This window comes from Heterocephalus glaber, unplaced genomic scaffold (genome assembly GCF_053883595.1).
Source record: "Heterocephalus glaber isolate CG9 unplaced genomic scaffold, H.glaber_assembly_v1.0 deba00001452, whole genome shotgun sequence".
NCBI lineage: Eukaryota > Metazoa > Chordata > Mammalia > Rodentia > Bathyergidae > Heterocephalus > Heterocephalus glaber.
This window is the reverse complement of record NW_028258302.1, coordinates 15,178,203-15,192,607: the sequence shown is the minus strand read 5'-3', so window position 1 is coordinate 15,192,607 and position 14,405 is coordinate 15,178,203. Positions and strand designations below refer to the sequence as shown.

General features: G+C 41.6%; 1 pseudogene; it reads right to left on the bottom strand.

Moving 5' to 3' along the window:
• Nucleotides 1-9,267: 9,267 nt before the first annotated feature.
• Nucleotides 9,268-10,615, bottom strand: LOC101702551 (di-N-acetylchitobiase-like; annotated as a pseudogene).
• Between the last annotated feature and the right edge of the window lie 3,790 nt (nt 10,616-14,405).

Here is a 14,405-nt window from a genome sequence, read left to right as displayed (position 1 = left end):
ATGACACTTGCTCAGTGGTGGTGGATTGACCATGGCCAAGACTTCCTGCTTCTGAGGGAAACTTCCTGATTCCTGCCATAGATTTGAACCACGCAACTCTTAACACTCTTCAACTAGAGTGTCAGCAGCAACTGTTGTGACCTATGCTTCTCATAAAAAGTATGAGGTTTAGGGCCAGGGATTTATCTCAGTGGTTTCGCCGCTTGCTGCCCAAGCACAAGGACCCGAGTTCGATCCCCAATACCCAAAAAAAAAAAGTATGAGGTTTGTGCTCATTATTAACTTCAATAAGCTTCTGGTAGCCCAGGGCTGAGGAGATATTTAGTTTCATCTTGGCATCCCTGATTACCTACAAAGTGCCAGGGTCACCTACAAGTCCTCCCTGTTTCTTTCTGTCCCCTTCCCCACCACCACTCCCAGTGTTCACTTACCAACTTCAGCCCATTCTGCCTCCTGTCTCCCAATCCCTGCTATAACCCCTGTGCCAGGTGACCTTCCTCTTGCCTAGATCATGACAGCAGTCTCCTTGCCAGGTTTCCTCTTCCAGGCTGGTCACTGGTGTTCGTTGTCTCCACGTTGCAGTCAGAATGATTAGTCTATTATAGCTCTCCTTGCCTGGGTAAACATCCCACTGCGTCCTCCTTGATAGCTTGAGATGGAGTCTGCAGTGTTAATGTGGTTTACAATGCCCTTCTCCAGCTTGCCAAAGCCTCCTTTTTAATCTCACTCTACTCCTGCCTGGTTGAGCTAGTTGCAGTTCCCTAAATGTGCTCAAGATATTTCTTTAGCCTCGAAGCTCTGTCTAACTCCTGCACATCATTCAGGTCTCAGCCTGGACACCACTTTCTCCCGGAATCTCTCCCAGAGCTCATCCACCTGCCAGGCTGGGTTAGAAATCCTCAGTGTATAGAATCAGGATTCCCCCAACCCTGGAGGGGTTCAGTTCCCCAGTGGGTATCACTACTTCAATCACCTCCTGTGCTCTCTGATGCTTCTCACCACTCAAGGCCCATCTCAAGTCTGGAGTTGTCTACAACTCCTGGGGAGTGAACGAAAGGTAGCTTCTGAGTCAGGATGTCCCTAGCTCAAGTCTCACCTCACCTCTGCTACTTCTAATGATGCCAGCCTGAGCTTGGCACTTTTCCTTTGAGAATCTCACTTCCATCTGCAAAACGGAGATGATCACAATAATATCCACTTCGCACTTGTTATGAGTAAAGCTACAGATGTTAAGAAATATTGTTATGAAGACTGAGGATAAAGATTCTCTTCCCAGTTGCATCTTCCCGAGATATTGTGTATCCCCTAGGTTTCAGAGATTGGAGGCCAGCAAACAGATGTATGTGATTATGATGGTTATAACCAGCCACTATTTATTGATCACCTATTATGCAGGAAGTACTTTATGTATATTATTTCTAACTCTCAAAACTATCCAAGAGACAGGCTACATCTATTTTATCTTCCTCTGCAACCTGAGGCTGAGAACAATTAAATAACACAAGTTCACAGAGCTATTAGGACCCTGGGAGCAGGAATCTTGAGACTTCTATCTAGCAGGATGATGTTAAGGGTCTCATGGCTGTCTGCCTGCTGGCATATCTCTTAGTCATCAGCTGAGCTGTGTCCAGATAAAGAGAAAAAAAATCAAAGTGAGAGCCTCGTAGAAGGTGGCTAGGCACAAAGACAGGAGACTTGAAATGGAAATTAAAGTGTGGCTGGCTCCACTCAGCACTCTCACAAAGCCCTGGTTCTGTGGTTGCAAGGGGTGAGAGGTGGTCAAGAAGAGCCTTGGACTTATTCTAGCAGCTTCAGCACTGAAATGCTACCGACTATGAACTATGTGAGGATGTTGATCAGAGTGGGATCTGATGGTCAGGTCACTCACAGTAAGGGGCTGGTTAATTCTTCCAAGGAGTCTCTGTCCTCGCTGACCAAGAATTTGATCCAGGAGGAGATGCGGTGTTCATAATGAACCACTAGGTGGCACTATAGGAGGAAGCCACACAAATTACCCTATCAGAACCTCCTGACCTGAAGAAGGGATTGTAGAGCAAGAAAAGGTAAACTCTTCAGTTTACAGAAAAGCCAGGCTGTCGAAAGAAGTTATCCAAGTTGCCTAGTTTTGTTTTTGAGCCAGTACCAGAGACACGGGTCTGCCTAAGTCCAATGTACCTGCCTTTTAATGCCCATTGGACCACATCTGCAGAGGGACAGACAATCTGAGCCTCAGTCTTGCTGTCCGTGGAATGGAGGATTAGTCTGGTTTGTTCATCCGTACTGTCGCCACTAGTCACATGTGGCTATTTGAATTTAAATTATTTAAAACTAATTAAAATTTAAAATTCAGTTTTCAGTCACACTAGCCAGATTTCAAGATTTTGGTAGTCAATTGTACATAGTAGCTCTCATTGGACAGCACAAATATAGAACATTTCCACTCTTGCAGATGGTTCTATTGGACAACATGGGATGATATTTAAGGTGCTTCCAGCTTTAGTATCCTGTGAATCCTCTCTGCAAACATTGGCAGGTGTAGGATTAAACACAAGATTTTCCAACTTTCAGCCTGAGTTCTCAACCATATACAAGCACTAGAGGATACAGAAGAGAATACAACAGATAAAAATCCTCCACTTGTGGAGTTGATATTCTGATGGGCCTAAGATACTACGTACGAAAACCACAGCTCCTACCAACAAAGTAGCTTTGTTAAACTTTAATGTACATATACATCTAGTTAAAATGCAGCTTCTGATTCAGTAAGTCTAGGGTATAGTCTGTGAGCCTGCATTTTTTTTCTTTTTTTGGTACTGGGACCTTGAGCTTGTAAGTCAGGCGGCAAAATCACTGAGCTGAATCCCCAGCCCTGCATTTTTTTTTTTTTTTGAGACAAGGTCTCACTATGTAGCCCAGCCTGGACTTGAACTTGCAGTGATCCTCCTGCCTCAGCCTCCCACATGCTGGGACCACCTGCAGGTGCCACCACACCCAGCTCCTGAATTTCTTTTTTTTTTTTTTGGTACCAGGGATTGAACTTGGGTCCTTGCACTTGCGCAGCAGGCAGCGAAACCACTGAGCTAAACCCCCAGCCCCTAAATTTCTAATAAGCTCCTGTGATACCAATTGTTGTTGGTGCAAGGGTACACTTTAAGTGTAGCAAGGATTAGAAAGGTTTGTGGCAGGACGGAGTTGGTGTATGCAAGTCAGCTAAAATAATATGTTTGTATTGTGGATCTTCCTGGGAGGCCTGGGTTCAAATCTCACTCCCAGATAGTACTTTCTTCTGAATCCTCTGCATGAGGCTAGGAAGTCTCTTCTGAGTCCCTGTCATCCCTCACACTTCTCAGCACTTTTCATGCCACAATGCCTTTCCTTTAAAGTCCATGTCTCAGCCACCCACATGGAGAGGCCATCTGTGTTCGTTTCATTCCCGTACTCCCAGTTCCCAGTACAGTGGCAAGTAGCAATGCTGATTTGATTTTTCAGTGTTCTTTACTCTTTTTTTATTCCATTAAGTTTATTGGTACATGTAAGGTACACAATATAGTTACATTCATCATTGGGATCTTGTACCTTTACATGATATATCTTGGTTCTTATTTTTTCCCCATTCCCTTGTCTTCCCTTCACCTCCTCCACCCTTCCCTATTTACAAAGACTTTGTTTCCATTTTTTTCCTTTTCTTGTATTTTTTCTTTTCCTTTCTTTCCTTTCCCTACCCCTCCCTTCTTTACTCTTTAAATAATATAGATACAAGTGCTTTGTCAGACTTGCTAATATTTTCTCTTTTTTAGTTTTTATTTTTATTAGTCCATAAATGACCACATTCTTCATGGGGAGTTGGTACATGTACATAGCATATCTTAATTCTTTTTACTTCCCCCTCAAAATAAAAAATAGGAGCTGGGCTGGGGATGGAGGTCAGTGCAAAGGCATGGGTTAAATCCTCAGTCCAATAAATTAATTAATTAATTTAATTTCCACCAGGTGTGGTGATATACACTTATAATCCCAGCACTCTGGGAGGCTGAGGCAGGAGGATAACAAATTCAAGCCCAGCCTGTGCAATTTAGTGACTTAGCAAGACCCTCAAAATAAAAAAATAAAATAAAATAAAGGGCTGGGTTGTAGCTCAGTGCAAATGTGCAAGTTCAACTTCCAGTACAAAAAAGTTTCAATTTCTAATTGTTACTTATTAGAATGTAGAAATACAAAGAGATACAGTAATTTTGTTTGCTACAATCTTATTAAATTCATTTAAGAGTTCTAGTAGCTCCTTTTTTTTTTTTTTTTTTGAGGCAGAATCTCATTATGTAGTTCAGGCTGGCCTTGAACTCACTATGTAAACCAGGCTGGCCTTGAACTCATGGCAATCCTCCTGCCTCAGCCTCCCAAATGCTGGGATTACAAGTGTGTGCCACCATGTCTGGCTGATTTTTGCTTCTTTTTGTTTATTTAGTAGCTTTTTAATTGTGTGTGTGTGTGTGTGCGCGCGCGCGCGCTCGCATGTGTGTGCTTTTCTAGTAAACCGTCATATCAGCTATGAATAAAGACAGTTGTACTTCTTCCTGTTCAACCTATATGCCATCTACTTGTTTGCTTTTGCAGTATTGGGGATAGAAACCAGGGGTACTCTACCTCTGAGCTATATCCCCCAAATTTTATTTATTTATTTAAAAAAAATTTTTTTTGGGGGGTACTGGGGATCGAACTTGGATCCTTGAGCTTGCACAGCAAGCAGCAGAACCACTGAGCTAAATCCCCAGCCCTATTTATTTATTTAAAAAAAATTTTTTTTTACCAGGGATCAAACTTGGGACCTTGTGCTTGTGAGGCAGGTGGTGGAACCTCTGAGCTAAATCCCCTGGCCCATTCCCCAAATTAAAAAAAAAAAAAAAATTTTGAAGTGAGGTCCTACTAAGTTGCCCAGATGGGACTCAAAGTTGTAATCCTCCTGCTTCAGTGCATTTATTTTTCTTGCTTTATTTTATTGGTTACTACTTCCAGTACAAGACTGAATACAAGTAGTAAGAGCAGACATCCTTATTTTTTCTCAATCATAGTTGGAAAGTATTTAGTACTTTACTATTAAGAATAATATTAGAAGGGCCAGGGATTTAGCTCAGTGGTGTTGCCGCCTGCCTTGCAAGCGCAAGGTCCCGAGTTCAATCCCTAGCACCGCACACACACAAAGAAAGAATTATATGTTTGGGCCAGGGAGTTAGCTCAGTAGTTTCATCGCCTGCTGCGAAAGCGCAAGGACCTGAGTTCCATCCCCGGTGCCAAAAAAAAAAAAAAAGAAGAAGAATATTAGAGGGCCGGGGATTTAGCTCAGTGGTTTTGCTGCCTGTTGCACAACCGCAAGGACCTGAGTTCCATCCCTGGTGCCAAAAAAAAAAAAAAGAATAATATTAGACCTGGGCATGGTGCCACACACTTGTAATCTCAGCGCTCAGTGAGCTCCAGGCCAATCTGAACTGCACAGCAAGACCTTATCTCAAAAAAAGAACGAAAGGGCTGGGGATTTAGCTCAGTGGTTCTGGCCCCTGCCTCGCAAGCACAAGGACCCAAGTTCGATCCCTGGTACCAAAAACAAAATAAAACAAATACAGACAAGTTCAAGAAGTGAATTTATTTTTCTCATAAGAAATAATGGAGGGGCTGGGAATTTAGCTCAGTGGTTCCGGCGCCTGCCTTGCAAGCACAAGGTCCCGAGTTTGATCCCCAGTACCAAAAAAAAAAAAAAAAAAAAAGAAATAATGGAAAACTAAATAACTGGTTCTGAGGCCCAAAAATTACACATATACATTCATTTTTCTGGGACTTTAACAAATTTTGTAATTATTTCTTTTTTTTAACCCTATCTGTGGTTTTCACAGTTTTCCTCTTAGCTTTACTGCTGGTATCACTAACTTTCTTTGGAGCTGTGGTTATGATATTTTACACAAATAAAGCACACCCCCCCCCCAAAAAAAAGCACAGTGACAAATGTTTTAACACACTAACACAAGCACTGTATATTGTCTGGGAGAGCAGTGCTTAGACTGAAGCATCACCCCTTTGTGTCCCACTGAGATGTGGCACATGACTCACTCTCAGCCTGTACTTGTTTCTTCGGGGTTTTTCTCTGGTACCAGGGACCATGAGCTTGTGAGACAGGCACTGGAACCACTGAGCTAAATCCCCGGCCTGCAGCCTCTACTTGTTTTTTCAAGTCAGATTTTCAGTTTGACTGTCAAGCAAAGTTACAAACACCAAGCAGGTGTTTTTAGAACTTTGTTGTTCGGTAGTGAAAAGTTTGAGCTTGGAGCTGTTCAAAAACCAAGGTATCACTGTATTTTTCTTTTTTGAGTCAGGGTCTCATTATGTAGTCTAGACTGGCCTCAAACTGGTGGTGATCTTTCTGCCTCAGCCTCCTGAGTCTGGGAATACAGGCATGTATCATCACGCCCAGCCAGCTATAGATTTTTGTAGATGCTCCCTCGTTATCATAAATAAAGATTTTAGCAAATGAATTTGATTTGGGTAGCAGGCGGCAAAACCACTGAGCCTTTTCTTTTTTTTTTTTTTTGGTACCAGGGATCGAACTTGGGTCCCTGCACTTGGGTAGCAGGCAGCAAAACCACTGAGCCAAATCCCCAGCCCCAAATGAATTTGATTTGAATTTTATCAAATGCTTTTGCTGTATTTATTAAAATGATTGTGTCATATTTTCTTAGGCTGTTGATTTGAGGAGTTACACTAATTTTCAAATGTTGGAGGAACTTTGAACTTCTTGGATAAACCCCACTTGGTTATGACATATTATCCTTTCATATGTTGTTTGTTTGATTGCATATATATATAATTTTTATTTTGGATATGTTTTCCAGGCTGGTCTTGAACTCCTAGACTCAAGTGATCCTCCTGCCTCAGCTTCCTGAATATCTGGGACAACAGATATGTGTCAAACCACACGAAACAATTGCTAGTATTTTTTTTAAAGATTTGTTTGCATCTATGTTCATTTGGTTTGGTTTGTGCTTTTATTTTCTTATTATATCTATTGGAGACCCCAGAAGAGGATCCTGATCTCCTGCTCGGTGCTGTGATGCAAGGTGAGAAGAAAGACTTAGAGACAGAACGAAAGAGAGAGAGAGACAGAGAGCTGAGATGGCTAGTGTTTGAGCAAGCAAAAGGCCCTGAACAGCCAGAACCATTGATATTTATTGGTGACACAATCATTGTTAAGTTGGGGTAAGGGAGCTATATGTGGTTGCTAGGGGTACATTGCTGATGCAGGCAAGGCTTGTAAAAGAAAAGACAAAGCATTCTTGTGTTAGGAACAGAACAGACCAGATATAAGTCGTGGTAAATAATTAACCTTGTCTTTTTAGTTAGGAAGGTTTTAATTCTGGAAATGGAATTTAGGTGTGAGTTACCCTGACCGCGGCTGCCATGTTATCTCATATTAAGCCCCACAGCTTCATGGGCCATTTCTTTGGCCTCTGATGTGACCATTGGCACAGAGGTTATGCTAACCTTCACATCATCCACAGTGCTTTCATGAGTCACGTAGGCTCTGTCAGACTCACTTTTTAAAACAAGCCACTTGTGGGGTTAACGCTTTACAGCATGCACTGCTTATAGCCTGCTTTGGGCATAATCAATAGGGCGGTCTCCCACAAATATTTTTGTCTGGTCTTAGTATTGGGTAATGCTGGCCTCAAAATAAATTTTAAAATGATACCTCTTCTAATTTTCAGGAAGAATTTGTATAGAATTTATATTTCTTCTTTAAAAGGATAGAATTCACCAGTGAAGACATTTGGGTCTAGAGTTTTCTTTGTGGAGGATTTTTTTTTTTTTTTTTGGTACCAGGGATCAAACTCAGGACCTTGCACTTGGGAGGCAGGCCTTGGAACCACTGAGCTAAATCCCTGGCCCTGTGGAGGATTTTAACTACAAATTCAATTTTTTAAAAATTTTATTTTATTTTCAATTTCTTTAATAATTGTTCAAGTTAACTACTGTATTTCTTCTTGAGTGAACTTTGGCAGCTTATGTCATTCAATAAATTTGTCCATTTCATTTAAGTTATTTTATTGACATAAAGGTTTTTTTTATAAAGTTTAAAAAAAAATATTCTTGGGCCAGGGATTTAGCTCAGGCACCATGCCTGGCTTGCAAGTTCAAGGTCCTGAGTTCAATCTCTACATAGTGAGTTCAAGGCCAACCTGGATTCCATAGCAAGACACTGTCTTCAAGTAAAAGGAAGAAAGGAAAGAAAAAGGGACCAAGCTCATCCATTTGTCAGAAACTCAGTCCTACAATAATTAACTTGTGCCTGTGGTAATGACATTAACCCATTCATGAGGGCTGTCATTGTGATCTAATCCCTCTCTCTTTCTCTCTCTCTCTCTCTCTCTTTCTCTCTCTCTCTCTCTCTTTTTTCAAATTTGAGGGCCAGGGATTTAGCTCAGTGGTTCCACCACCTGCCTTGCAGCCACAAGTTCCTGAGTTCCATCCCCAATACCAAAAAACACCAAAACAAAACTGTTTTTCAAATTTAAGATTTATTGGAAAAAATACAAACCAAATTGCCCCTCCAAGGCGAGGTTTTGAAACAATCTCTTGTAAGCCAATAATTTCCACTTACGTTTCATGCATTTATTTTTTTGAGACAAGGTCTCGCTGTGTGTTTAGGCTGGCCCTGAACTTACTTTGTAGCCCAGGCTGGCCTCGAACTCATGGTGATCCTCCTGCCTCTGCCTCCCAAGTGCTGGGATTGCGCCACCATGCCCAGCATTTCATGCATTTTTAAATCATCATTGATTTGTAAAGGTATATATATATATTTTGGTACTGGGGATCGAACTCAGGTCCTTGCGCTTGTGAGGCAGGCAGTGGAACCACCAAGCTAAATCCCTGGCCATAAAGGTATATTTTAATAGCAGAGGGGGAAATTTGGCATAATAAAATTTTGAAAGCATTTTTTTCCTAATTACAGTGTTAAAACATCTTACAGAACATTTACTATAGTATGTTGACTTGTTTCTTGCCTGTATGTACCTGGATATTTTGATAAAAATATGATTTTTCAAATTCAATCAAAACACTTATATTTTATCTTTTTTGAGTATGCTAAAATATATAGCAACATGACAAAAATTTACATTTTTTATCTCTTCAAGATACTGTACTAAAAAATGATACTGCACTAGATTTATTTATACAGATCAATTTTCTATATCTTAATAGTTTGACAAAAGATCTTCATCTCTGTCACAGCTTTGGCTTTAAGACTTTCCACATTTCTTCAGTTTACTGTTTGGCTACAGCTTCTCCAGAGCAGTCGAGATAGTCTGCATTCCACATACCAATGCCCCGTAAGCCATAGTTTGTATATATGCTGCCTTTTAAGAAATGCTCTGAGGTGGGCCAGGGACTTAGCTCAGTGGTTCTGTTGCCTGCCTTGAAAGCACAAGGACCCAAGTTCGATTCCTGGTACCAAAAACAAACATTTAAAGAAATGCTCTGAGGGTGCCAGGGATTTAGCTCAATGGTTCTGCCTCCTGCCTTGCAAGTGCAAGGTCCCGAGTTCGATCCCTGGTACCAAAAAAAAGAAATGCTCTGAGGGTTATCATACCACACTTGATGAAAATGGCCAGCAGGATCTTTATAATTATAATAAGGAGCCTGCTGATCTTTATTCCACTGACTTCCAGAAACAGAACTATTTATTTGTTTCACGATTGTTTTATAGGGCATTTGTCATCCTGCAGCATCATTACAAGGAGCCCCCCCTGGAAAGAGACTTTTGCAGTGATACAAACAAGATCCTCGAATAGGTTCAGGCAGTGATAATCATAACCATACGAAGGAACACCCAGTACAAGTTTCTTAGAGTTAATGACCATCTTGATGTAGTCACTATATCCTGATAATGTCTGATTATAGGGAGCATTGGCTGCTGCAATACATTCTGACCAGATCTAACTTTGTTCATCATAAGACATGACAAAGAGAAAGTCACAAGCATCTGCAATTCCAGTATAATTATAGCATCTTCTTCTGTCTATGTTCTTTGGAGACCAAGCCACATCAAAAGTTACCTGTGATCCCTCAATCTCATGATGGAAAGACTGTGGTTTCTTTGACCAAAGCTGTTAAATGCATCATATTCTGGTGATGAAAAATTAACTTCTTGCTCTATGTCAATATTAATTCTATCCATATATTGTGTTTTAGCCAAGTGAAGTTTTTGTGCTATCCAGGATGCTCTGAAATTAGGATCAATGATGTTCTTTAAGGGTACATCTCAAAGTCTGGGCAGTGTCGGATCTGGCAGCAGAGCTCAGGTTCTCAGCAAGGACAGTCAGCCCAGGCCACCAGGCACAGCACCAGCAAGGCCAGCAGCCCCAATGGCTGCAGGATGACCCTTGGGGTGGGGTGAGGAACATAGCATCTGAGGTCCAGTGCAGACATGCTGGAGGGTGGCCTTTCTTTCTTTCTTTCTTTCTTTCTTTCTTTCTTTCTTTCTTTCTTTCTTTCTTTCTTCCTTCCTTCCTTTCTTTCTTTCTTTCTTTCTTTCTTTCTTTCTTTCTTTCTTTCTTCCTTCCTTCCTTCCTTCCCCCCCCCCACCAGAGATCAAACTCTTTGTGGTTTTTTTGAGACAGAGTCTCACTATGTAGTTCAAGCTGGTCTTGAACTCACTATGAAGCCCAGGCTGGCCTCAAATTCACAGCAATCCTCCTGCTTCAGCCTCCCAAGAGGTGGGTTTACTGACATGCACCACCATGCCTGGCTGCATGATATGCTAATTTCTATACTTGACTTTTTAAAAACTTTAAACCTGTCTATGCCTTTTTATTTTAAATGAAGTATATCGCAGACAAAATATAGTTGGGTCTTGTTTTTTTCTTTTTACTTTTGATGGTTCTGGGGATTGAACCCAGGGCCTTGTACATGCTAAATTCACACTCTTGTCACTGAGGTACATCCTAAGGCTTGAGTCACTTTTTTTTCTTTCTTTTTTGGTACCAGGGATCGAACTCAGGTCCTTACACTTGCGAGGCAGGCGGCGGAACCACTGAGCTAAATCCCCAGCCCTTTATTTCTTTTTTCTGTCTTTATTTCTTTTGTACTGTGCGTTGAACCCAAGGTCTTTGCCCTGAGCTATATCCCTGACCCCTCTTTTTTTTTTTTTGGTACCAGGGATTGAACTCAGGACCTTGCGCTTGTGAGGCAGGCGGTGGCACCACTGAGCTAAATCCCCGGCCCCCCTCTTTATTTTTTTGAGAGAATCTTGCTAAGTTGCTAAGTTGCCCAGGCTGGACTCAAACTTAAAGTCCTCCTACCTCAGCTTCCCAGAGTGCTGGGATTGCGGGTGTGTCACTATACCTTGCCCAAGTCTTGCTTTCTTAATCTAATATGACAATTTTTGGCTCTCTTTTGAGGCATTTAGATAATTTTAAATATAATTTTTATATGATTGGATTTAAATTTATTATCTTGAATTTTTTCTTTGTTCCATCTGTTTTGTTTTTGTTTTTGTTCCATCTGTATTTTTCATCTTTCCCTGCTTCTGTGCAGAGCTTTGGGGGTTTTTGTTTTTGTTTATGGTCCCACTTTATCTCCATTATTGGCTTATTAGTTATACTGCCTTTTAAAAATTTTAGTGGTTACCCTAGGATTTATAATGTATGTATTTCACTTATCACAATTAATCTTCAAACATGCCATTTCCATATACTGTAAGAACCTTAAACAATGCACTATAGGAACTTTCCAGCTCCTTCCCACTCTCTTTTGTACTGTCATGCATTTTTACTTTTAAATATGTTAAAAACCAGACATAATATGTTGTTAATTATTTTTACTTTAACTATATTTTAAAGAAATTAAGAAAAATGTTTTTCATATTTACCTTATTATCTACCATTTTTAGTACTCTGTAGATCTAGTTTGCCTCTCCTATCCTACTCCTGGCTGAAGACGGAGATCTGCTGACAATGGATTTTCCCAGCTATTTTTGTTGCTTCATCAGCTTTCAGCCACCCCTGCACACCTGCGCTGCAGAGCTGCTTCCTTTCATGCTCTTGTGTTTCTGCTCTGGCCTGTAACTTGGGACTGGGCTTCTAGAGGAGTGTGAGATGGAGTTCTCTATTGTCCTGATCCAGTGTTTCTGTTTTGATTTATTTTTTGCTGTGTGTGTGTGTGTATATCTGTGGTACTGGAGTTTGATCCCAGGCAGAGCTTAGCTACATCCCCAGGCCCCCTTATTTTTATTTGATTTTGAGACAGGATCACATAAGTTGCCCAGACTGTCCTCAAACTTGCAGTCCTCTTGCTTTAGCCCCCGAGAGGCTGGGGGCTATCGTGCCTTGGTGTTTTGTTTTGTTTCATTGGTGCTAGGGATTGAGCTCAGGGCATTGTACATGCGCAGCATGCTCTCTACCACTGATCTATATCCCCAGTTTCAGTCTTAGGCTTTATGCCTTCAGTCCTAGGCTTGACCTCTCTGCATTTCACCCCTTCTGTGATAGCAGCATTCCACTCTGTGTTTTGGTTGGATCTCAGTGTTAGCCGACCGTGGCTTGGGATTGCTGCAGGAACCTAGGCCCAAGATGGTTTCTTGTCCCTCCTGGAAAGGTGGTGAGAGGGTTGCTTCTTTAGTTCCCTGCACTGTGTCTTGTGTCATGTGGTGAGAGTGTTTCCTACACAGCCACCACCCCAGTCAGGTGGTTTTTGCTTCTACTCTTCCCCTAAAATTATAAAATCTTTGCCAAGACCTGGCATGAGAGAATTTGCTTCCCCTACCAAAGATGCCTTTGCTTGATGGGAAGAAGGGTCTGGAAAAGCTAGTGGATCTCAAAGCTCATCCCTCCACAGAACCTTATTATCTCCTGCACACCTGTTCACTTGCACCCCTGAGATCCTTGCCTCCAGTCTTTCTTGCAAGCACCCACTGGAGATCCTTGGTACAGAGCCTGGGGTGACTGCACACTCCCTGTGTGTCTGGGGCCAGTTCTACAGCAAACCAACATGTTAGCACACACTTGAGCTCTCAAAATGTTCAAATTTTAGCTGATTTCTTCTTACCATGTGGATCGCAGCCACCTTTTTCCTGTGCTATAACAAAAGTGACGTAATTCGTGCATCTCAAAACATCTCTGAGAAGCTTGTCCCTCTTTGGAATTGAGTTGACTTGGTTCCCTTGCAACCTGAGCTCTCTGAAGAACTCAGGAAAAATTTTGACTCCATAAATACCTGCCTTTTCCTCATTGTTAGGGTTGGAGCAATGCTCTTTGTCACTTTTTTCCAAGCAAGATGGAAGTGGAAGCCTAGAAACTTTCTTGAAATTTACTTTTTATAACTGAAAGAGATATTTTGGATATCTTTTTATGACAACAGTAAAGGATTAATATAGTAATTCTAGACCACTTTGGCTGCAATAGAATACCCCACACAGGAATTTTGCCAAAACCAAATTCCCCAACCTACAAGGCTTGGTCCACCTTTTGCTGCATCTCCAGAGCTTGACTCGGTCATTATGGAGCACAGTGTCTATTTTAGTCCATTCTGCTCTAACAAGATATCCAAGCCTAGGTTATTTATAAAGAAAAGAGGTTTATTTGATGCCTGATTCTGGTGCTGAAAGTCTAAGAGCAAGTGGCCGTATCTGTTTGGCCTCTGGAGTTGACCTTATGCTACTTCACAATGTGGCCAAGAATTGAAAAGGAAATCAGTTTGTTATGCTTTGGATCATTTTGTTTTGTTTCATCTCATTTACCTTGTTTGTAGTACTTAGAGATCAAACCCAGAGGTGTTCTATAACTGAGCTACATCCAGCTCTTTTTAAGTTGCCCAGACTGACCTTGAACTTGTAATCCACTTGACTCAGCCTTCCAAGTAGGGATTACAGGCAAGTGTCACTGTCTCCTGCTTATAGTTTGTGTCTTGAATTTCCTCCAAAGTCTAGAGTGTTAATAGTCTTGGTGTCCAGGGTGGCCCTTTTGGGAGGTGGGGAAACCTTTAAGGTGAGGCCTAGTAGGAGGTATTTAGGCCCATGACTTCAACACTGCCACACTGAGGACGGAGCCTCCAGCCCATGACCTCTTGGGGAACGAGGGACATTTCAGCACAGAGAAAAAGGTGCCTCCTGGCCATGTAGGAAAAGTCCTTATGCAAGCACTGTTTGGCCTTAATTGAGTCACATCCTCATTCTTTTTTTTTTTTCTGGTACCTGGGATCTAACTCAGGACCTAGGCTTGCAAGGCAGGCGAGGCACCACTGAGCTACCTCCCTGGCCCCTCAATATCTATTATACATTTTGGTCCTTATTTCCCCTTTCGGTTCTCACACCAGAGAAACAATGCCCCAGTTTCACGTATTCTGTTGTAGCAACACAAAATGGACTA